Source organism: Scomber scombrus, chromosome 16 (genome assembly GCF_963691925.1).
Source record: "Scomber scombrus chromosome 16, fScoSco1.1, whole genome shotgun sequence".
Lineage (NCBI taxonomy): Eukaryota > Metazoa > Chordata > Actinopteri > Scombriformes > Scombridae > Scomber > Scomber scombrus.
Window position 1 is genome coordinate 16,664,848 of NC_084985.1, and position 23,888 is coordinate 16,688,735.

The 23,888-nt window shown below is 40.3% G+C and overlaps 1 protein-coding gene across 2 annotated transcripts in view; it reads right to left on the minus strand.

Annotated features, from left to right (window-relative positions):
• elmo1 (engulfment and cell motility 1 (ced-12 homolog, C. elegans)) overlaps positions 1-23,888 on the minus strand; it is a 101,281-nt gene that overhangs the window by 70,829 nt on the left and 6,564 nt on the right. The window contains exon 1 of one of the 2 annotated variants that reach the window (XM_062436594.1): positions 5,458-5,646. The exons of the other annotated variant lie outside the window; for it this stretch is intronic. The gene's annotated coding sequence lies outside the window, so the exon portion shown is untranslated. Of the gene's footprint in view, positions 1-5,457; positions 5,647-23,888 lie in introns of those variants that run through there. 2 annotated transcript variants of the gene reach the window in all.

The window sequence follows — 23,888 nt, forward strand, 5'->3', positions numbered from 1 at the left end:
TTTAGTTGAGTGTGAGTGAGTGTGTGTTTATTTTTCCTTCTGCCAGAGGGTTAAACAGGCTCACTCCATCTTTTTTATTAATTTCTCAAGAAGTGACCCTGCTTCCTTTCGCTCCTTTTTTACCTTCATTCATTCATTTTGTCAAACAAATCCAACATTTCCTGCTCTCATCAATTTCTCCTCTTTCATCAGTCTCTCTCTCATCAGAATATATTATTTCACAGAATTTGGCTAAAAATTACTTAAAGTAGGCGAGGAAAAACATTAAACACACTCCACTCTCTCCTTCTTCATTTGTTTGACACGCATTCATAATCCTTCCACTGATTGAATTTCTACTAATGTACTGTATGCAATAACACACAGCCAAAATCATCAAACCACTCTTCTAACTAGGCTCCAGTCCAGCAAGGTATTGTAATCTGTAAATGTGTGTGTGTACACATGCGTGTCTGCAGTTAATCTGTCTTCAAACATTCACCCACCTGCCGTAACCAGAGGCATGTGCTGCTGGGTTACAGGAGCCATAATTCGTGAGGATTAGCTCCAAAAGAGAGGGAAAAAAACTATATCTCATGTTACTCTCAGAAACTGGTGATCTGATCTGCTGCCAGAGGTTAAAATTAAGAAACAAAACCATCAATAATGAGGCGAGACAACGTAAGAGGAGAGGAAATAGAGAGGCAGAGAAGTCCTGTGATTTGTTGGGTAGCAGAGGAGTGCTGGGTTTCACCTCAATAATTCATGATGTGTAATGTGAGGGTCACATCGTCTGTGGAGGGAGGAGAGGATTGGATGATGGAAGGTGAGAAAGGCACCGAAACATGAGTGGGTAGAGAGGGGGACGGAAGTGAGAGTTAATCAAGATTTGAGGAGGACAGGCAAAAATAGTAAAAATTACATAATGACATTAAAAGCAAATTAAAATCAAGAAAAGGAAGAAAAGTCAATAATAAAAGGAAGAGAAGCAAGTAAAAATGGATAAACAAGCTAAAGATGAAGATGTGGGAGGACAGAGGAGGTGAGACAGGAAGTCATTGCGCAGGATATCCGCAGGTTTCAAAATGTCAAACTGAAAAGGAATAGTTCCACATTTTGGGAATTACACCTATCTGCATTCATGCAGAATTGTTCTCTCCAAAGATAATACAATGCCTACCAACATTTATAAAGTTCACAAATCAATACATTATATATCTTGATTTTTTTTTACCCATTCAGAAAGTCTGGAAATGTCAAGTTGAGGTTAAATGGGCCATGACTCATTGTTTTTACACTTAACTTTTTGCACTGATTAAATAAACAAGAAATATCATGTTAACTGTTGATTTTTAGCTAGGGTGATTGCTTTGGACTGAGCCAGGCCCCCCTTGTTCCCAGCCTTTATGCTAAGCTAAGATAGCTAACTACTGGTTCATATTTACTGCATAATGTCAGCTGTATTGATCTTCTCATCTAACTGTTGGGAAGAAAGTTAATAAGCACATTTCACAAAATGTTGATGCTATCTTTTAAAGATTTTCTTAACAGTTTCTTGAGGTGGCTTTAATCACAACTTCTTCAAGATAGAGAATCAAAAATCCATATTCAAAATAACATGCAGTTTCCCAAAATACAAAAAATTAAGTCTAATGCAGTTGGTGTCATTCATGTCATATTCATAACAGAACTTTACAATTTATGGGCTATTATCTCATTTTATTTCTAGCATTACTTTCTAATTTTATCAATGCTTTAATAATAATTTAAACTACAATTAAAAATGAAGAAAATATTTTTAAAAGAGGAGGACGAGCTGTTGCTGATGGGGAGGGAGGAGGAACAGAGAGAACAGACAGTGAAACTGAAAGCATGAATATGAAGGGGAACATGATCTAAGTAAAGCACATCTCTGGAGCCTCACAGCAGGAACCCTGATGGTGTTAGAGAACACGAGGCAAAATTACAGACAATGTCAGTGTGACCAGCCAGCACTTAAATCTTTACTTCAAAGTAAAGCCTTATTTTCTCCAAACTATGTCAAGGTTTAAATTTCAAGTGATTTTAATGTGACCGTAGAACACTGAATTTAATTGAATCTTCATTTTAAGCAGGGATATACTGATATGATACCAACATCCGTTACAGGGTCAGAGACTCAAATAGCTGATGAGGTATTGGTGACTATGGGGCTGATCTCAGTAGATTTATTATCTAGAAAGGAAGACACACTGGCGGGCCGCCTGGTGCCATTACATGCTTTTCTCCCACCGGACCTGGATTGCTGCTGTTGTTTCAGCAAGACTTAATAGACAAGACCAAGTTTACAGTAACTTATAACAATGTTATTTTGAAAGCTATCTTTAATAAGTAGCAGCTGTCCAAAGGAGCCTGCATACCCGTGATTGGCTGGCTATTCTAGCTAAACTTGGTAAGAGAAAATTAGTTGTGTGGCCTAAAATGTAATGGGGAAACACCACTGTGACAATGCAACACAGAAATGAACAAAATCCCTATCTATTTTATAACTGTGGTGGTTATGTTAAAATAAAAACGAATAAATGTTGAGGTTCCGTTTGATTATTTATCAATGGCTGGCAGTTACCATTAGCTCACTTCAGGCACTTTCCCCCCCCAGGAATAATTTCCTCTCTTTGTCACGTCACCATTACTCCAGCACTGCTGACACTTCTGGTAAAAAAAAAAAAAAAAAAAATAGCATTGCTGTCAACTGCTTTAGAAAATTGAATTTGTTCAGGTTTATGCGTTTCTGACGGAGAACCTGTTGCGGTCATTCAGCATCACCTCTCGGTAAGTTTACTTGACCCAATCTAGAAATCAATATTGTTTACATTAGTTAGGAAAGCAATGTTAGGAAAGTGAAGTCAAGTATGATGTTGCCTTACACATAAAACCGGCATGTCCAAACGATTCCATGAAGGGCCTTGTACCGGCAAGTTTTTGTTGCAAACAAAGAGCACACATGATGTGATCCATCAACTATCTGAAGACTGAGATCAGTTAATTAAATAAGGCAAGCCTGGTGTGCTGTTGCTTGGTTGGAATGAAAACCTGCAGCCACATGGCCCTTTATGGAATAGTTTGGACATGTCTGACATAAAAGAATGATCCCAGTCCTCATAGTGAGGCATACAGCTTATTAATTTAACTCTGATATCAGATCAGTTCTTGGTATTGGCCAATACCCAAAGCCCATGTATCTGTGCATTCCTAATTTGAAGTGTGGACTGACACATGATAAACACCACACTATAGACCTCTAGATTATTCATTTCATGATTTTCTTTCTCCTACTTCTGTCACATCAACTCTACTACAACCAATTAATTTTGACAGCCTTTCATTGCAGCCTCCAGTTGCTGAATCTTGTCCCAATCCACTTTGTTTATACTGACAAATTCAGAGGGATGAAATAAACAATAGTATGTGGAAGATTTTTTTGTGGTCAAAAATGCCTGCAATGTTTTCATAATTTAGTGCCATGAACAGCAAATTGCACGTAACAAACCAAACACGACATAAACAAAAAGTCTTTTTATGACTCTTTTCACCACACAGACCATGAAACAAGCTGCAGCACGAGGTCACATGTCAATCAAAATCTTTCTTTCATGGACTGTAAAAATTAAGCTTCTTACACTTCCACATCCGGCTGCTTAAGTTTCACAGTATCGTGCATTTTGAGTGGGGGCGAGTGCACATAATTGTGCTTCAGTGTATGTTAGTGCCTGTATGTGGGTGTGTCTGTTTTAACCTATATGCTGGATGGATTTCAAAAAGACCCTTCTAGCTCTTCATTTGATGCCTCTACAAAGGGCCCGCTTCACCGCAGGGGCCTGAGTATATGAGAGGGTGTGTGTGAGAGACAAAAAGAGCACCATCCTTTTTCTGAGAGATGAGACAAAAGGCCACCGACATGGTGCAGAGGAGCAAGAGTTATTGTGGCTCCGAGCGTGACGCCTTCACACACCTACACACACCAACCACAGGATGGTCATGTTACACCCTTGAGGAGAGGTTTGTGCATATCACAACTACACACTTAGGTTCGTGCAGAATATTAACACAAAAACACACCACAGTCTCAAGAGTAAAACATGACAGAGAGAGAACATTTCAAAGCAAGAATCTTAAAAATGCGCTGTGCTGCACCCAATCCCTGCCCAACCATCACATACCCAGCAGCCAGCCCACAGGAAAAGCCTTTAGCTCTGACACAAAAGGCTGACAAAAAGCTACAAATAAAGGAAGGAGACAAAAGGAAAAAGGGGGAAGGCTGGAGTCTGGATTTAGAAATATGGTTTCTAGATTCAAAGGAGGAAGTGGCATGCTCTAAGAGACAACATGCTTAAATATACCAAGAATATACAAAGAAAATGCACGAGCCAGATGTTTTCCACACAGCCAGCAAATCACCAAATGAGGAGATGTTATTTTATTGTTTCAGCATGGTATTTTTTAAAGTTTGGAGGTGAGACTGACAAGCATGCAATCATCTTCACAGCCTGGTGACTTCTCTGTTTGACTCTTGTCGGGCCTTTGCGCCTCTCTGCAGGCTTCTTTCTTTCAAAAACCTGGTTCTCACTACAATGCTGCAACCAGGATATCCTGTCAAATGTCGGTACCAGCAGTTCGCAACAACTCCTCCTGCTGAGGCATCAGCCTGCTAACGGAACAATAAGTCAACTCCTGCACTTACATTGTGCACAAGAATGGCTGAAACGACTCTATGTATGTGTATATAAATATAAATCTTTACGCACAGGATAACAAGTGAAGCATGGAGCTACAGTGTGTTGCTGAACAGGGTACAAGCGTAGCCTAAATAGTGTGTTGCGAGCAGAGCAAGCCAGCAATTTGAGGTAAACAAGTGAGTCAGGAACAATTAGAGGTACTCGGATGGCATTCTGCAAACCCAGATAATCAAAACACTGGAACATTTAGAGGCGAGGAGACAAGAAAAAGAAGACACTTGCCAGAGAAAGAAAAAATACAAGGCAAAATTAGGCCCGCAGGCACAGAACTAATCCATAATGTGTATGGAATCGTATTTGCTTTCCAATGCAGCCGATATGTGAGCTGTGTTAGTATGCATTTTCTTTATCCTTTCTGAAATCATAAACTACCCACACCACATTTCCATCCCACTCAAACCATGAGGCCACAACCCTCAACTGTCTTAAAACATATCCGTTCTTTGACATTTCCATTCTTCTCTGGTTGGATGTGGAAAACCCACCAAGTCCCCATCTCAGATCAGCCAATAAGCATGGATGGTATGTACCAAGACATGCGCTACTCCAGACTGCAAACATCTCACCACAATGTTTGTGCCCACTGGTGGCACACCGGAGAGGGAAGGAGGCAGGAAAGTGCACAGAGCCGCACCCTGAGGCCTACTGCATCCTGTGTAGCGTAAGAAGGAAAAGGTAAAAAAAAAACACAATGAAGACTCACCCGGAAAACTTGACAACCAAAAGGTACAGCAGTTTTTCGAGCAAAGACCTGCTTCAAGTGGATAAAGACGGCAACTCTTTTCTAAGCAATTTTAGCCTGAGTGTCTGTCTGCAAGAGTGGTGCCTTCAGCATCATAAGCTTAGCTTAAGACAAAGACTTCACTACCGTTTGTTCAGTGTGTCGCCTAAGGCAAAAAACCAACCAAGAGGGTAAGCGAGACAGTCAGAAGGAGGAAGTAGGCGTTTGTCGAGTAAAGAGGAAACAGGTCTGTCACCAAAAAAAAGCGGCAAAATTCAAAGATAAGCTGACAGCAGGATGACAGTCTAAGTTAGAGTCCTCCTCCACTGTGACTTCACTTGAGCTTTACTGTGCAGAGTGATTTATGAGCGAGTTTGACACTGGAGATTTTTTTCACTGCCACAAATGGCCACAAATCCCATTTAGAAGGTTGGACCTACAAGCATGATTTGTGATCAAAATGGTTTGGAAGCCAATCCTGGTCCAGTATGAAACTTATTCAAATGTGATGTGGAAACTTGAAGCCTGAGACACTGAGAAATGACTTTACAGTGAAGCAGGAGACAGTGTCTAACAGTTCAACTTTTGAAATAAAATACATTTGCATATTCAGAGAATCTGGAATTTTTATTGAGGGAGAATGTGATGTGTGGATGCCATTTTAAGTATTTTAACATATTATACACACATTATTGTTCCAAGGGGATTATTTGTATATGTCTTAATAAAAATTTCGAGGGGAGCTTTAAGATTCACATGTATGGAAAGACAAAGTATGCATCCATATCATGCATGTAAATTAAAAACTGAATTAATTTATCTAGTTCGATCAATTATGGGTAACTCTAATGCATTTTTCAATGTCCACCAAGAAAACAAATGCACACCTGGCAAAGCTAACGTATCAGAGGAAAGTTTTCTCTCAGTTTTTAAAACTCTAAAACATTCTAATTTAGAATGACTAAAGAATTTAGAGAGAATGTAACTGTTTCAACAGCCGACTTTAAAAAAAAAATGTTTTATTGTTGTTCAAAGACAGCCAGAGAATAGGTGATTACCCTTCAATGTACCACATGCTTTCACTTCCACCTCTAGCTGCCTCCATCACCAGAGTCAGACCAGCCTGCAGCAGGCCCAAGCAGGGTGAGTCAGATGGTTTTATTCTGCAACAACAGGACCCCAATCATGAGCTAAGAAGCTAAATGTCCAAATGAAACATTCAATGTTTGACCAGGAGATGACATCTTCATTTCATACTGAGTACTCAACAGGCCATATGTGCAAGTGACACGCAAAAACAGATGTTTACTCCACCCAAGCTGAGGTCAACTTTGGTTCGTGTGAGCCTCATAAACCAAAACATCCAGCAACTTTTAGTTCTGACTCAAACTCCCATAGAGCCCCAATAGGAGAAAGTAGATTCAAGAAGGAAAAAATTCAACACAGCAAAGCCACTGAAAAAAATTAAAATAAAAAAGGTAATAGAAACAGATCACATCCTTATTGAGTTTATGTTTAGCTATGAAAATAGGGGAAAGACAGCAGGGTTGTAAGTGAGTTGTCATGTGGTTTGCAGTTTTGTTGAAGCCAAACCTAAAATGTCATGGAGACCTGAGGAAGTGAAAATATTTAGAAGACCTTTGTCACTAATGACTCCTGCTAGACAGTCAAGAATATTTCTGTGATCTACATGACTGCCTGTCAGAGAAACTGAGGTTCGTACTCAGCAAAGTCTGCTGAGTCAGTGAGCTCACTGGGGACCCACTCTGCCCAACTTCATGTCAAAGCTTTAATAATCTATCCAAGCTCCCTTTTGAATGTTCTGCCTCTGTAGTCACGTCCAGCTCCGCTGACCCATTCAGGATGCTGTACCCTGTCTGTCGTCAACCTCTCAAAAATCCAAACTCCAAAGTCACTGAGCACCAAACTTTTGTAATTTTATGCAACGTAAGCAGAGGCAGTGTATGCTGTTAGGAACTGCCAATTTTACCTCTATAGAAAAAGAAAGTTCAAGAGTAGTAGACAATACTTTGATTGGAGTGTTTAGGTTAAATTAAAACCACATTTAATCATCCCTCTTTGCAGTCAAAGAAAATAATGCCAACATGCTCTATGAAAGTCTTGTTAATAGCTTTGTATTAGAATGAAGAAAAAGAGAAGCTCCTTTTTGTCTCAGCCAGCTGGGCAGGCATATCAGAGGTTTATTTGATTGATATTAGCTGGCAGGCTAACAGTGTTACACCTTACATAACATAGACAAAGTAAACAAACTGGGAAGTGTGTCATGACTTTGAAGAGCAACAACCAAATCACAATCTAACCTGACCATACTGACTTTTTTATTTACATACTGTTTAAGGTGCTGCAGCTGAGCAGCTATTAGCTACCTAGCCTGATAATTGATGTTAGCGGTGCACTTTTCTCTGGTGAATTCATTTTGGGGGCTCATTCAGCAAGCAGAGGTGCACAAAAAGACACGTGTTCATGATTGTAAGTTAGCTAAGAAAGAGACTTTAGCAGGAATGCTAATGTAGGTTGATGTTCGGAGTCTGTGCCTCTTGTGTTGTGTATCAGGATGCTATCAGGCTCAGTGTGTTTATTCAGGATTTGATGTATGGAAGGACTCCAGCTATGTAAGCAGATGACAGAACAGTATTTTATCTAAATATTATAAAGCTTTTGTGGCACAAACATGAAATAAAAGAATTAAAAATATAAATGTCTCCCTTTTGATTTCTGTTTTTTTTCTCAAGAGTTAATACAGGACTAATGATTTACTGACCAGATATGTGTGACGTAGCAGAACACCCAAACAAGAGTTATTCAGTCTTCACATGTAAGGCTGGATGTGTACAACAATGTTTGAAAAAGTGTTCAGAAATTATTACCAACAAACACTGATGTTTATGTTCAAAATCAAATATTATTGACTGTCATAACTGGGAAGGTTGCGTGGTAGTGTAGCATTGATTTGTGCCAGTTTTAATGAAAAATTACAATTTGTGCTGCAGTAAAACAGTAATGTACAGAGGTGTATACTTTCAGTGCTAAACATAAAATACTTATATTATAACAATAATAATTTACTGTAGCCATACTCAGTTACAAACCAGCGAATGTGTTGCCAGCCAGACTACTTATCAAAATGATTGTTGGTTGTTATTGTTTGTACCATTGACAGGAGATGATTATCAGTCAGCTGTGGCTCCGACACTGCCACCCATTACTACCAGTTGCTTGTAATATTGGTGATTCAGAAATTTGAGCATATTGTTGCATTCAGCTCTAAATGGTTCTAGATGATTGTGTCGACTGAAAACCCAAAATGTAAAATGGAAATGCAGACATTGAATAATACCAGACAGGTGTTGACGTCATTCTGTTGATTAGTGTTTCATAATCCTTTTTCTTATTCACAGATTTTCAAACATAAAATGAATTTGCACATTCCCACAGTCTGCTTGCAGAGGAGGTTGTCAGGCAAAGATAATACCACAACACCTCAGGGTAGCATCTATTATTTAATACCACATCCAAATGTATTCCACTTGAAGCTAAGTAACAGACTTTACTTGTAATCATCAAACTCCAGTGGTTATGATCCATGCAAACACCGTTGAACATACAGTGTTTGCTGCTACGTACTGTGTGGTTGCTGGAGAAAACAGAAGACTGGGCCACATCTAATCTTATTACATCTCAAACTGCACATCACCTGACATGTAGGTGTACGATCACACAATGGCCTGCTACCCAAAGCAACTGGAGCTCTAAAAACATAACTACTATCTACTTTGTAGATAGCCTTGTCTGCTATGCTAACATACTAAGTGCCTTCATACAAATGAATAAACAACTTCCTAGCCTGCAGAAACACAGTGCCTATATTCCCACGCAGAACAGGATACTGGGAGGGTGGCAGAATTCCTGCTGAGATGGAGCAGGTCTGAGTGGGATTTATTTTACTTGGGAAATAGCTGTAATGTAATTACCATGGGCCATATGTAATAAAAGCAAACCATTCCCATTGTACAAAGGATCACCATCAAATTAAAGCTTGCAGTCCAAACCATCATTTTCAACACTCCTCCTTGTATGTACATGCAGGCCTGCACACCATCAAAACAAACAGTAATTCATAAAAAATATTACAGAAAAACCAATTCAAAACAGTGTTAGGAGAACATGACCTTTTCCAGAAATGTTGCATGTATTTTGCTGAATTTCCTTCCTTTATTTCTGGAGTTAAAATACAGACTTCCCCTCACTAAAATGTAGTCCATTTCATACAGAGTTAACAGCACCTCAGAGGCAAAGTTAATAAGTACACAACTTGCTAGCTACAACAGCTACTTAATTGAACCAAACACTCCTGAGTCTATCTTATTTTATGAAATGTCAAGTAGCATTACACTGTTAGTTGGGTCACACCGCCCACGGGTTGTTTGAGTATGCTCATATTATCCGTGGTATCTGTGGTAGTTTATAATAATACTGATAATAATAATAATTATTGGAACATAGTCACAGAGGCTAATGTGCTGCTGACATCCCAATATTCTGACAGTAGTCTGACTCCACACATGTTCAGTGGGAAATGGACTGAACACATACATAGCTGTGGCTGGATAGGTGGATAAAAACAGCCTCAAACAGCCAATTCATACTGGTTACACTGTGGTTATGCTGGTATAAAAGGTCCCGTTTAGTACACCATTAAATTTGGAAGTTTTATGCTGGTGTCCTGCTACACCTGTTGATCTACCATAATTGACAGTCCTAATTACCCAAATCTAAATCCTGACACTATCTGTACACAGCTACACTCAGCAAAGCACCAGCTGTGCACATTGAAAAACATACTCAGACCATAAACCATCAAGACATTTTCTCTTCTCCTCCTGCCTATGATGCAAGATGAAAAATATAAAAATAATATATCTAAATTATGCAAATGCACCACAGCACAAGAACCAATCACAGAGTGAAAATTTCACTCTAATGTCTATTTCAAAGGCTACCGCCAGCAGCTGCTTACTGTAGCTTAACATTAAGACTGGAAATAGCGAGGAACAGTGAGCCTGGTGCTGCCCGGAGGTAACGAAATCTGCCAACTAGCACTTCTACAGCTCAAAAATTAACACGTTAGATCTAATTTGTTTAACCCATGCATGTATCCCAAACTGTTCCCAAACTTTTTTGGCCTGAAGCAGTAACTTATTAGAGTCTTTGATGGTTGTCTTGCAAACTCACAGTGAAGGCAGGACTCCAGTAAGTGACTGCATCCAGCCAGGAAATGTAATAGTACATTACATTACAAATAACTTCATGTAACCCAAGAAAGAAAGCAAATAACCATATTACCCAAAATGACAAAGTATCCCTTAGTTATTGTTCCTGATCCCATGTCATCTTTAAATCAAAGATGAAAAATGGCTGTCTCAAAAGAAACAGATACATGCATAACCTGTCTAGTTACAATATACAGTAACAATAATAAAGTATACACGGTGAGAGCAAACTGTTGGTCCTTCTTTTGTGCAACATTTTCATTAATGTTTTAGCTGCCAATTTGCTAATAAATTAATTAAACCCTATCTGCATATTTACTTTTACACACATATTTAGGGGTTAATTAAAATAATTTGATGATGATAAAACAATATAAGCCAACATAAGCAAATAGACTCAAGCATACATGCAATGTGACACTACGGAGTGTTATGCTTAATGTGAAATTACATATGAAGATGAAATGTTTGGAGTTAGACAGCTGAGTACAATTATTTCATTATCATGATGATGATGATGATTAATGATGACTGCATTAATATGGATTTGTTTGTTTATTTAAATTCAGAGTTATTAGGCTTTAAAGGGAGACATCTGAGTTAGAACATACTGGAAACTGAGGACATGGTGATGAAAATGAAATTCATGACAGTCCCCTGATAAATCTCAATTTGGGATATTTTGGGATGTTTTAGGGCTTATGAAACATTACCTGTACCATTAAAAACCGGCGTGTATATTTAAATCCTCTGCACTTTCAGCTTGTGCATTCAAGAGCATTATGTAAGGTGACTATTAAACATGTTGTTTTTTTCCTACATTGCCTCACTAACTGAAACACAATAGGCTATGTGCTCTGCTCAAACACAATCTCCTTACTCTTTAGATTCAAAAATAACATGCCATCCTCCCCCATTACATAACTCAATATCAGTCAGCATCAAGGTCGGCGGTGAGAGCTTAAAAACAGAAAAGAGGTGCACAATTAGGTGTTTACCCTGGAAGCTGTGTGTGTTTGTATGTGTTTGTATGTGTTTGCCTGTGTGTGTATGTGTGTGAGAGAGTGAGAGAGCCCACAGGCTTAGTGAGTCACTGACAGTGTGACCTTCTGCTCTCAGGCTCCTCAGCCCTGCTGGAAGCAGCCTATCCAGGTCAAACACCCACTCTACAACAGTGTATTTCTTCCCAACTGACAGATATAGGAAGATTGGGCTACGGAAATAAAACATTGAATTAAAATATGCAATGTTGTCTTCGAACGCGGTTGACGCAGACTTTGGAATCTGTGCAGCAGCAGGAAACATTAACCTCATGGGGACTGTTGAACTCTAGCTGAAAGCATTTAATGTACCATATTGTGTACATGCTGACAGGCAATCAGTGAGAGTAAGAGGGCTGAGATCCTGAAAGTACACAGATTTACTCTTGTTTTTTTTTTACATTGCTAATATGGTTACAGTTACCATAAAATACCCCACATCATCAGAATCTCCTCCAAAAAATTCTGTGTGCTTGACCACAAATACTGATCTTCACCAGAAAGCTTTTACGAACCTCTTTAAATTCTAAGGCTGATAACAGTGGTTTCTAAACCCCAAATGACCTCAGCTTTACCAAGAGTAAAGGGGCTGGTTGAGGAGATAGAAATGTCAGCTATGCTGTGTGCGTCCCCAGAAGACTTCCCAATGGCTGGTCTGGCTGCAGGCCCGTGGGGTCTTAGGAGTAATGGACTTGCATAGCTGGACTGTAAGGACAGAGCTGGAAAGAAGAGCCTGGATGTTTAAAGGCACAGACTGGAATCAGTGATGTTTAATGCTTAAAACGGCAGCAGTGTATGGATTTAATCAAAGCTAAGTAAGGGATTTAACCACATGTTGATTGTGGTCTCCAAACTGACACTAATCAAATGTTATCTTATAAATATGTTTCTTATAATTGATTACTGTCACAGAAAAATGCATGATAGGGTTTCAACTAATACAGGGAGCAGAGGAAACTATTTCCAAATTGCAAGAGGCTAGTAGTTTAAAACCTCAACTGAGCAAAAATGAAATGATCTAGACTTACTTTTTACAATGGTGGATTGTTTGTAGCAAAGAATTCAGTCACGTACCAGCAAAACATTATCAAAGAAATAGTTTGACATTTGGGGGAAACACAATATTTGCTTACTTGCCTAGAGTCAGATGAGAGGATTGATATGACCCTCATGTCTGTGGGCTATATAGGAATCTGGAGCCTGGAGACAGTTAGCTTTGGTTAGCACATAGACTCGAAACGGAGGGAAACAGCTATCTGGGCTCAGTTAAAAAAAAATCCACCTAGCAGTTCCTCTGAAGCTCACTGATAAACAAGTTATAACTTGTTTACTGCAAAAGAAAAAAAACACACAAACAAAAAAACCACAAGCCTAATCTCCAGGAAGTCATCGCTACCGGCCAAGAAGCAGTCTGCCACCTAACCCCCCTTAAAACCACAATTTGTACAGATTAAATAAATGGGATATAATGTATTGTTTTAGGAATGCTTTCCCAAAGTGTTGAACTATGCCTTTAATCTCTGCTCTTGTCCCTTACCATCACATTTATCAAATTCAGCTGCAGTATGTGTCAAAACAAATAATATACCAAAAAATATTAACTCTGACTATTTAACATCTCTTTGATAAACCACTTACAGTCTGAACTCTGGTCATGTAGATTCTTTTCATATTGCAATGTGGGACATACAAAAGATTGAAGACTGGTGAGTAAGAATGAAAGAAATACATATTTTACCACAGTGGGATCTTAAACTTTTCCTTCTTTGCTATTAAAGGCAAAGCTGGAGTCCCTTATTTCAATATCATGAAACAAACTTTGCTAAAATCTAGAGCAACCTCAAGTGAGTCAAAAGAAATCCCACAAAACTCTGCTTTGTTCCCATAGACACAACAATTTGTGATGTAGAAAACGATCAAAGCAGTGGGGAGTGGGGGCTGGGGGCAGAGGGGGGGCAGTTTGACCAGAACTTCCCCCTGACTGATCACTGCAGACAACAATGATTGGAGCCTCTGGGGCCACGCTTCAAGGAACAAACCACCCTGAAAAAGTTCACTGGACCCCTATCTGTGTATGTGTATGTATAGAGGCGATGGGTAGGGACCACACAAAAACCCTGCCAAGTCACATGACCGAGGCGGGGATGAATGGTGCTTTTTGGTTAGAGAAGGAAGTCATGGAAACAGGTCTATAGTGCCATTGTCTAACTTTGAAGCCTGTGTGTGTGTGTGTGTGTGTGTGTGTGTGTGTGTGTGTGTGTTGGAGGAGGCGGGAGGCGTTGTAGCATCAGGAGGGATCGGCACAGCATTATTCATTCACAAGCAGAAAAACGCCTCCACCATAAAGTGACCTTGACTACTCTAGCAGAGCAGCTAGCACGTCGGAGCATCTCTCTCGCACCCCCACTCAGTCCATGTGGGTGCATTTCAGAGCGGTCAAACAACCACATAAACTGCCTTTTGTCAATAAAAACACTGACACAGTTCGGGATATAAGGCTGGGCCTTCATTGAAAAAGAAAAAAAAAACATACACACACACACACACACACACACACACACACATACACACACACACACATTAAGACATGACTAACTCCAGTTTCCACATTGTGTAACAAATCAAACCATGTAACTGCAGGCCAAATCAATAACTCTTCTCCAACACTGCCTCGTGATAGGCATGTTTTATCCACCATATGCGGTCTAGAGCTCTGCTATGGAAATTTTAAAAAATCATCCTTACAAAGGCAGAGGGCAGAAAATCAAATTGCTTGTTAAAAAAGAAGGCAAACACAGTCCTCAGTCCTTTAAATCAAGCTTTCAAAAAAAAAAGCTAGAAATTCTTTTAAAACATCCACAATCATTCTCTATGCTTTAACTGGCCCCTACTGTTCAATTCAGCAGGGTCAAGTGTCTTTTGACTCTGCCAGACTTCAGAAACAAAACAAAAAAACTGAAATCCCACTTCCCTAAGTGTGCTAAAATTACCCAGCAGACAGCAGGAAAAAAAGAACCAGACAAAAGGTTATTATGGAAAAGATGCTCGCTCAACCACAAGTGTATATGCAAGCAAAAGATAACAGACATAAAACTGCCTTTTATATTATCCTCTGCGGGGCTTCCCATTCATAAAACCCAGACAGCAGTTATTCCATCCCGGCTAACTGAATACAGCTCTTGAGGGATCTTCTATCTCTTAACTGGATTATCGCTGTTCATGAGCAAGATAATGATGGTACGACTTCTGTGTGCTAATTGAAAACCAACAGGCAGGTGCTGTGGGAAGTTACTTGCACACACCCACGAACCCGCAATAAGAGCAGGGCACTCTGTCGAACCAGGCATGAGTTGTGTGCGACTCCCAGAATAGAGCAGTCGGGATTATGCAAGAACAACACTGTGGCGAAAGGTTTAGTTTCACTCATTTTAGAGAGAAAGGAATACTTTTCTGCCCAAGAGCGCGGGCAGTATGGCAGTATATTGTAATAACTGTAACTGCTAGGCTTCATATTGTATGTCACGGTGCACATTTTGTTAAACAAGCTTCTTTTCAAAATGCATAAAGACAGATTTAACAATTTAGGGTGAAAAATGGCACAATTACCATGTGTCGATTATGGATTTTTATATAATGTTTATTTCTAATTTTGTTTTAAATTGAGAGTGACTTGGTATAGATTCCTGCAGATCACAATTCTATTTATACCACAACTATAAGACAAAAGAAAATGCATGCCTTCTCTCTATGGATGCTTTTAAGTGTCTTATGTTATTGCTCAAAGTGCCTACCAAAAGAGAGCGGGGAAAAGAAAAATATGGGAATAAAAAACTGATGAAAGAAACATGTGACATAGCGCAATACAGCAAATAAGACATCCAATCTAGTTCTATTTTTGTCAAAGAAGAAAGAAATAAAGTACATTTTATTTCTATAGTGCCTACAGGTGCTTCAGGGGTACAAAGAAAATACAAAGCCATACATTTCTAAAAATATAAGTACAGATGCTAAAATATATTTATATATGCACTGCTTTGCTTAAAACCATAAAAGATGAAAAAAGTTATACAGTATTTTACACAGAGCATTTTGTAGTTACAGTGTCCTGCAGGAAGCAAAACACTTCTAACTAAACTTAGGAAGGTTTTAAAACTAAAAGGTTACTGGTACGCTGATGACTAGAAAGCTTTTTTCAGACCTACTTTGTTACATTATTGGAGCTTAACTCCCTGCGCTCACAGTGCTGGCAGGGCTGGCATGTGCTCCATCAAGTTAAATGGGATGTGAAGGATTGGGCATCCTGGGTCAGGGAATTTCCATTGCAAATGATTGCTGAGCCACCAAGGCCAGGCCTTCGTTTTTTTAATAAGCGTATAGACAAACATACACAACCAGGATTGTTTTCAGGCGGTATCGTATCAGGGAGACCCCTACAGCCGTACACACAGGAAGACAGTGCATATTCTACCCCAGTGTTTGCATTGGATTGCTGATTTTCCCATGAAAGTCAGACACACAGAAAGCTTCTCTGAGATTGCGGTGCCTTGTGAGAACAGGGTCAAAACTCACTAAACTTAGTAGTTATAGCAGTGCCTCTGCATGCTAATGTTAGAGCTGAATTACAATTTTTTCTCATGATTGATGTGAACTTTGTTGAGTATGGTGATGTTGGACTCTCGTTAATCTATATTAGTGTAGCCTGGGTCCAGACCTTTGAATCTCACTACTCCGCTGAGTCGAGTTGACTGATTCTGTTGGTCTGGCATCTTGACATGAAACAGCAGTTTCTCGGATGAAAAAGCGATCAATCCAATGAGCGCCACAGGGTGTCTAACGGTATTGTCAAGCTGTTGTTAAGCGTTGCCAAGCTGTGCACCGTAACCATAAAGGAGTAAAACTAGGCAGCTCTAATCAAATATGAATCAAGATTCTGTTAACACATTGTCTATTTCTCCTCCCAAATGTTTCCAGAAATACATTTCAGTGTACTGTTTAGTTGGAATATGAAATATGAAAAGTTGAAAACGGACGAGCCATAGCCAAACACTGCCCAACTCACATCATCACCACCAGCCAGAGCATTTAGTGGTGATCAAATTGAATCCCCTTTCCCCCACAGAAATGGTTAGAGTAGAGGCAATGTCAGACTGAAAATGAAAAGCGAGTATAATGATTTAACAGTTCTGTGTGATATCATGTTTGTGGTGACAAGGTTGTATCAGCATGTGAGTTTAACTCTGCACTGCTACAAAAGTTTTTAAATGTCATTATCGTCTTTGCATTCAAAGTTTCAGATATTTTTTTTTGGTACAGGTACAAGCAATATTTTTGTCAAAAGTGGAGCTGGATAAATTTGTTTTCTCTTTCCTCACAGTAATCAGTTTTCCCTGATTCAGATTCATTTTAGTTTCTGTTTTGACCTTTCAAAAAACATTTTTGAACTGAGTTTCTCTTCCATCTTTTCTTTTACACTCTCTCGCTCTCACACACACACACACACACACACACACACACACACACACACACACACACACACACACACACACACACACACACACACACACACACACACACACACACACACACACACACACACACACACACACACACACACACACACACACACACACACACACACACACCATTACTTTCTGTTTATTTCTGCCCACTCAGTATGTGCAAAGCGCATTTTGCTAATGCAACTTATAGAGAAATTAGAACTCCCTGCACATACTGCAGAACTGTTACTGTACTGCATAAATGTATAAACAGTAGAAATAAAACATGCAGTCCCAGTGTGTTACAAGTGAATCTTAAATTTCAGGCCAAAGCTAATATCAGTGTCTGGGTCCACAACAAAAACGAAACTCTAAGCACTCAGTAAGGCTGAAGTGAGCTGATGCTGAGAGATTTGATATTCAGACTGCACTGGAGTTAGACTGGTTGCTTTTCAACCATTTCAAATAAATATCTGTAATTATTTTTCCATAAAAAAATACATTTTTAATTTGATGAAAACCATTAAACGTTTAAATCTCAAACAAATCCAAACATATTGTTTTAAAAAGTTGTGTAACTTCCTTGTAGGTGAAAGAAAATGTAGGTAAGAATGAATCCAACATCAAATACAAACTATCATTGCCATTTGCCCTCCTGCAAATGAATGCAATTTGCTTCTTAAACCTGCAGCCCATTTTTCTTCCATCTCTCTTGTGGACCACACAACAATTTACAGTATGTGACATTTTCTGAGCAACCGACAATTTGAACTGCCGCTGCACTGTTGTACAACGTCATATACATCTCTTAATGGAAACACGGTCTCCACTTAGCCAAATTCAATAGCTCAGGGGATTACCATCTCCACTGAAGCATGTAATAACCAAAAGGTCATATCATCATCATAACTCAACAAACCATAATCCGCTGCTGCCTCTTTAATGGCTTTTAAAGTGTGTCAAGGCCCGAATCTCTGCCACCAGTCATGTTTTTTAATGAACATGCCCTCCTCTAAAGTGCCAGTCTGCCAGTCAACTCCTGCCTGGCTTTGAATGCCGTGTCACTCTATCCCCCTGTTGGGTTGCGCTAGCCTAGATCGAGATGTGCGAGAACATTTGGGATTGATTTGTAGCTATTTTTACTTGTCCTACTTGAACTAAATGGTTCAGATACTCAGAGGAAGAAGTCAGCAACTGAAAAGGCTTATTGAACTAGAAAAAAAAAATCATTGGAAAGCTAAATGGTTGTGGGAGAGTGGACGCTTTAATGTAGAGCTTTCAGAGAAAAAAAAGAGCACATTTTAATAGTGGAGAGGAATAAGCTACATGTGTAGTATGTCCTCTATGTGTTGGTTGATTATTTATAGGCTACTGACATTGTGAGGAGGGAAAATTAACGTGCTCTGAAAGATAAATACCCATGTGAACACACACAAACACCAGACACGTTTAATAACAGGAAGGCTAGAATAAGCTGTCTCAAGTGGCTCTGCACCTTGATAAACTCAATGTGTGCAGTAGCAGCATTCCCTCTGCAGGTTTACTGCACACAAAGCATTGCTCTTCACCAGAGCAAAAATTACTCCTCTTATTAAATCATAACTCAGGAGAGAACACAGGCCCTCAACAACACTCATTACCTAAGCATACAGCGAACGGGCCAGTGTTCGATGTTACTGGTGCTACAATTATGTTAGCACTGATGACTATCATCATCACAAGCGTAATAAGCGCTCTACGGTAGCATTGACATTATGGGAGATGGTTATAGGCTCTCTTGTGGAAATCTCCTGCTGCCATTGCCAACACTCTGTGGTATGGAATCATGCAAAAGCACACAAATACACAAAAACACACACAGAGGAGAAAAGTAGTGTAAAGCTAGACTGTGTATCTGGTGTAGGTGCCATGAAAGGATTCAGTCACTTCACAGATCAGCCATCTACTAGCTGTGACTGGCACAAGTGAGTGGGAACAAAGGAGTCACTGTGGCTGTCACACACACTCCTCGTTACACTCACCCTTTGCTCTTCCAGCTGCCGCTGCCCCCCACACTGCTGCACACAGCCACAACACATGAGCTCATGCTCACTACGAATTATACGCTGGAGATGATTTTCAAAATATTTGCCATGCACGTCTGTCTTTCTTTCCTCCTTCCGTGAAAGCTGTGTCACAGATTGTTCTGTTGCCCGTTCTTTGCCCAAACTCTGCCTCAAGCATGCCACACCCTTTCCCCACAACACCCTCTCCTCCCCTGACAGATGTCCCATGCTTAGACTTTGGGCTCACCCATTAATTTGTTAGCCCCCAAGATCTGCCCTCAGCTTCCAACTCTCCACTGCTTGCTGTCCTATTATTTATTTATCCCCCACATCTTTTTTTTTCTTAAACCATATGCTACTGCATGGCCTCCCCTCCCTGTGTTTACCCACAGACTCCAGCTCTGCCTGCCTGGTCAGTCACGAGCCAGCAACTGTGCCAGCTCGGCCTCCACCCTAGCAGTGTGGTGGCTAGCCACTGCTAAAACACTTTCATCCGTGCCCCAGTCCTGCGAAGCCATTCATTGGGGCTTTTTCTTGTCACCGCCTTATTATTGTCAGTTTATAGTAAAATTGTGGGTGGGGGCTTCACTTGTGGTGCAGCAGCAGCAGCAAGAGTTGAAATCAGGCTGAAGTTGGGCTATTTATGGACTGGGGCATAGGATTTAAAGAAGTTCATTTTTGCCTTTTATGGGTTAATTGGATGTAAACCACATTTATGTGAAACGGAGAGCGACAGAGAAAGAGGGGGGGGAAGAGTAAAGGAAAGAAAAACACAAGTGGAGGGCATTCCTCAGGCCAGGCTTTCATTGCTGTGGGTACGATGTCATTGGAATGATGTAATCGGTGCATAACAACCCCCCATACATCTTTTCACTGGGTGCATGGAAACAGACGTCCGACAATTCACTTGTCAGACTGCCCTGTAACTGATACTGAAAACCATTAACCACATTACATTGATTTGCAGGGTTGTGTGTACACTCCTTGACCTTTCTCATCAGGCGTTCTGTCAACAGGAAGTGGATCGGCTCACATGCAACATCGGCAGGAAGTGGTTCACCTTCCACCTCCACTGAAGATGCGTGACTCTTTTAACTAAAATCTACTTTTAAGTTATTTTCAGTCACACCTGTAACTTGTCCTACTTTATGTTACAAACTTTCTCCACCACAATTCGAGACTTATACATCCACTAGCTCACTCATTGTACAGCTACCCTTGGTATTTCCTGTGTCTTTCTTCCACGACACTGTCTGGTTTGGAAAATGCAGTCAGAGCAGCCGGACAAGCACAGATATACACACAAAAAAATGCGAACCCAGAGTGTTAAGCTTCCCCTCTAGACAACAAAAGAACAGACACAGCAACAAGCCCCGAAGGCAACATTAAACCCAGCCAGTCTGCCACTACAATACCCCTCTTTTCTCAATAGAGAGTCATGCTGAGCCCAACTGAGCTGAGCTGTACCACGTTATTCTACAGCCACAGTCAGTTCTTCAAATAGCTGGGAATAAGATAAGGGCTAGGCACACTGACATTGGTAACATCCACAGGAAATGGAAAACATTGATGTGCGGCCAGCATGGACCAGCTGAGGTGACACTGGGTAAGGCAGGTGGTTTACAGATGGGGCAGGGGGGGTCTGCTCTAGCCCCAAAAAGAAACGCAATCCAAAGCTCAACACAGTCTGAGAAACAACAAAACACTGCTTGACGTGTGTTCTCAGATGGAAGGGGATACCTGAATCTACAGCCAAAACAAGACAGCAGGCAGGAATGACAAGAAGCAAAAACACTGATACCATCAACACAGGAAAAAGAAAAAAGAAAACTATGTGGCTCTCCTGGGTGTTTTCACACCAGTAACTTGTGACATTTGACTATACTGTTTTATTGTGGTGAACCGCGTCAATACTGTATGTTGTTGCTATTACTCAGTACCAAATTCATAAGACAGAAAATAGATAAGTAAGGTATTTTTATGACGTCAAACATCTTGGACAGATAATAGGCACTAAGGTTTGACTGAGGATGAGGCAAGTTGAAACAAATATGAGCATCCACGTCTCCCTGGGCAAGGTTCTGCTAGGCCCAACAAGAAGTCACAGATTAGCTGTTGCTAAGAGGTGATGAAAGACAGCGTCAGGGTGTGAGAGTGATTATGGCTTGTTTTTACTGGCCGGTCAGATCCAACAGAAACTGACTTCAGGCTGCTACTGAGCTTAGAAGCAGCAGCAGGAGAGACGACCGCTGGAGCCATGCGCAAGTCAATCTATTCCAGATGGCCTGACGAACACTGCCGCTGTTGCTGGTCAGTGTGTAGGCAGCAAGGGTCAGAGACTGGGCAATATGTATATGCAGCGTCGCTTGGATAAAAAGGTGAAACATGGAAGGATGAGGAGGATGCAGAAACTACGAAAGAGCAAACGTAAGAGAGTGGGAAATATCAAAGTGTCTCGTTTACCGAATGTCCTTCTGCGTCTTGATTTATTCTGACACTCAGAGGCAGCCCCGACATAAAGCGATGCACCTTCGATCCGAGGCTTGCAGCTCCCCAGCCAGAGATCGAGCAAGCCAGTGACCTTGGCATGATATGAGAGGACCTCAACTCCTCCTCAATCCCCTCTCTCTGAAGGTAGCCTTGACTAACCTAATGGAAAACACTGCTGCAGCATGTCGACATCGCATGGAGGCCCTCATTGTGACAGAATGGGTACATATCCTTAATCTCAGCCAACACATTAATTATGCAGTACATTTAGCTATGTGTTATTGCACCTCTCTCCTCAGTCTACCCTCAAGTCCTCCAACAGAAATAACTTGAAATGAACAAGCCATGAGCGGACACGTGTGGAAAGCACCAAAGGGAACTACTATCTAAAAAAGTGCATGTTTTTGTAGCTTTGAGTTACAAATAGTCACAGCAGGTAAGGGACCATTACAAAATAAAGAGAACACACACACAGGTGCATGTTTTGTCTGTTTCTGAGCATGTACTGTATTCTTTCTTCTTTCAAAGTGTGTATTTTTGTTCATGGTGGACAGGAAGTAGGAAATCTATGTTCACCACCACAAGGTAGCAAAAGTAGCACTCTGAAGCTACTGGGTGATGCTAGCCAAAGGTGCTGGTACCCACAGACCCTCCCCTTTTGCCTCTCATCCAAGGGACTTCTTAAGTCCCAACTGATTATTGGCAGACAGTCCCAAGGTCATTCTGAACTCAGTTTATCAATGCTCCTGGCTGGTGTCGATAGGGTTGTTAAAGTCTCCTGAGGCCTAGTGTAAACGAGAGTCAGTAGAGTCACATGAGGCCAAATGTGAATGGCTTTAAGCCTCCTGGGAAGGGATAAAAGGATAGCACTGTAGGTGGGAGATAAGTGGTGTTGTACACCTCCTCCCCTGTTTAGAGATGGTTTCTCTACTTTGATGTAGATCGCCTCCTTCATTCCTTTCAAAGCATCTGTCCTCCCCATCCAAAATATGAACATTTTGTCCTTGAAAGAGTGTCCCTTATATTTCAGCTGTTTATTGGTTGTTTAGTTTCCACTACAAACAAGTCGGTGCACTCCTCACTGCATTGTACTGCTTACACTAGATTTATTTTCCTGTGTTTGGGTGTGCAGGCTTTTGGTTGGATCAGTTTCTGTCTTAATATGTTGCCAGGTTTGAAAAACACAGAGGTGTGGTGGTCTGTTAGGGAGGAATATAAATTACAAGATAAGCTGAGAATAATTAGATGGTGTGCCTCTGACCCCAATTTTAAGCCTAATCAACTGGACCCTAGATTTAAAAAGGAATAACAGCATTTTACTCAATAACAGATAAGGCATAATTAAAAGATTTCCAAACTTTAAAAGAAAAATATGCTCTGGAAATATGCTCTTCGTCAGGGTTAAACAGAGGTGTTATATCCAGACTGTGTAAGGGCTTCATGCTGAAAAATCTCATTCCACGGAGCATGTTAAAAAATAAATTGGAAAACGAAGGTAAACTGATATTTCAAAAGGAGGAATGGTACAGCTATTGTGACTTTTGATGGAAGTGCACCAACTTGCATACATGGATAGAATTTGGATGGAAGTTTCTAATTAGATTTTTTATTACCCCAAAGCAGAAAGCACACTTTACAGGAGAAGATTCAACGAGCTGGAGACTGTGTGGGAGCCAGAAAGACAATCACTGATATATATATATATATATATATATATATATTTGGGAAGGTAATAAGGTAATAAGACATTTCTAGTCAGAGATAACATTAGAAGGCGTATTTAATATGAATATACATTTCCAGCTTTACATTTTTATTTTAGGGAAAGCTGACTGATTCAGGCCACCTTCATGAATATTCATTTGGTGTTCTGATATCTGCTTGTAAAAAAAACAAAAAAAAAACATCTCTAGGGACTGGCTGCTTCCTGACTCCCCCACAAGAGGAAATAAGTATACAAGTTAATTAAGTATACAATGGAAAAAAATACTTTCTCACTTCGCCTCCAAATGAACAGATTTACTAAGTTATGGTCAAAACGGGTTTCTT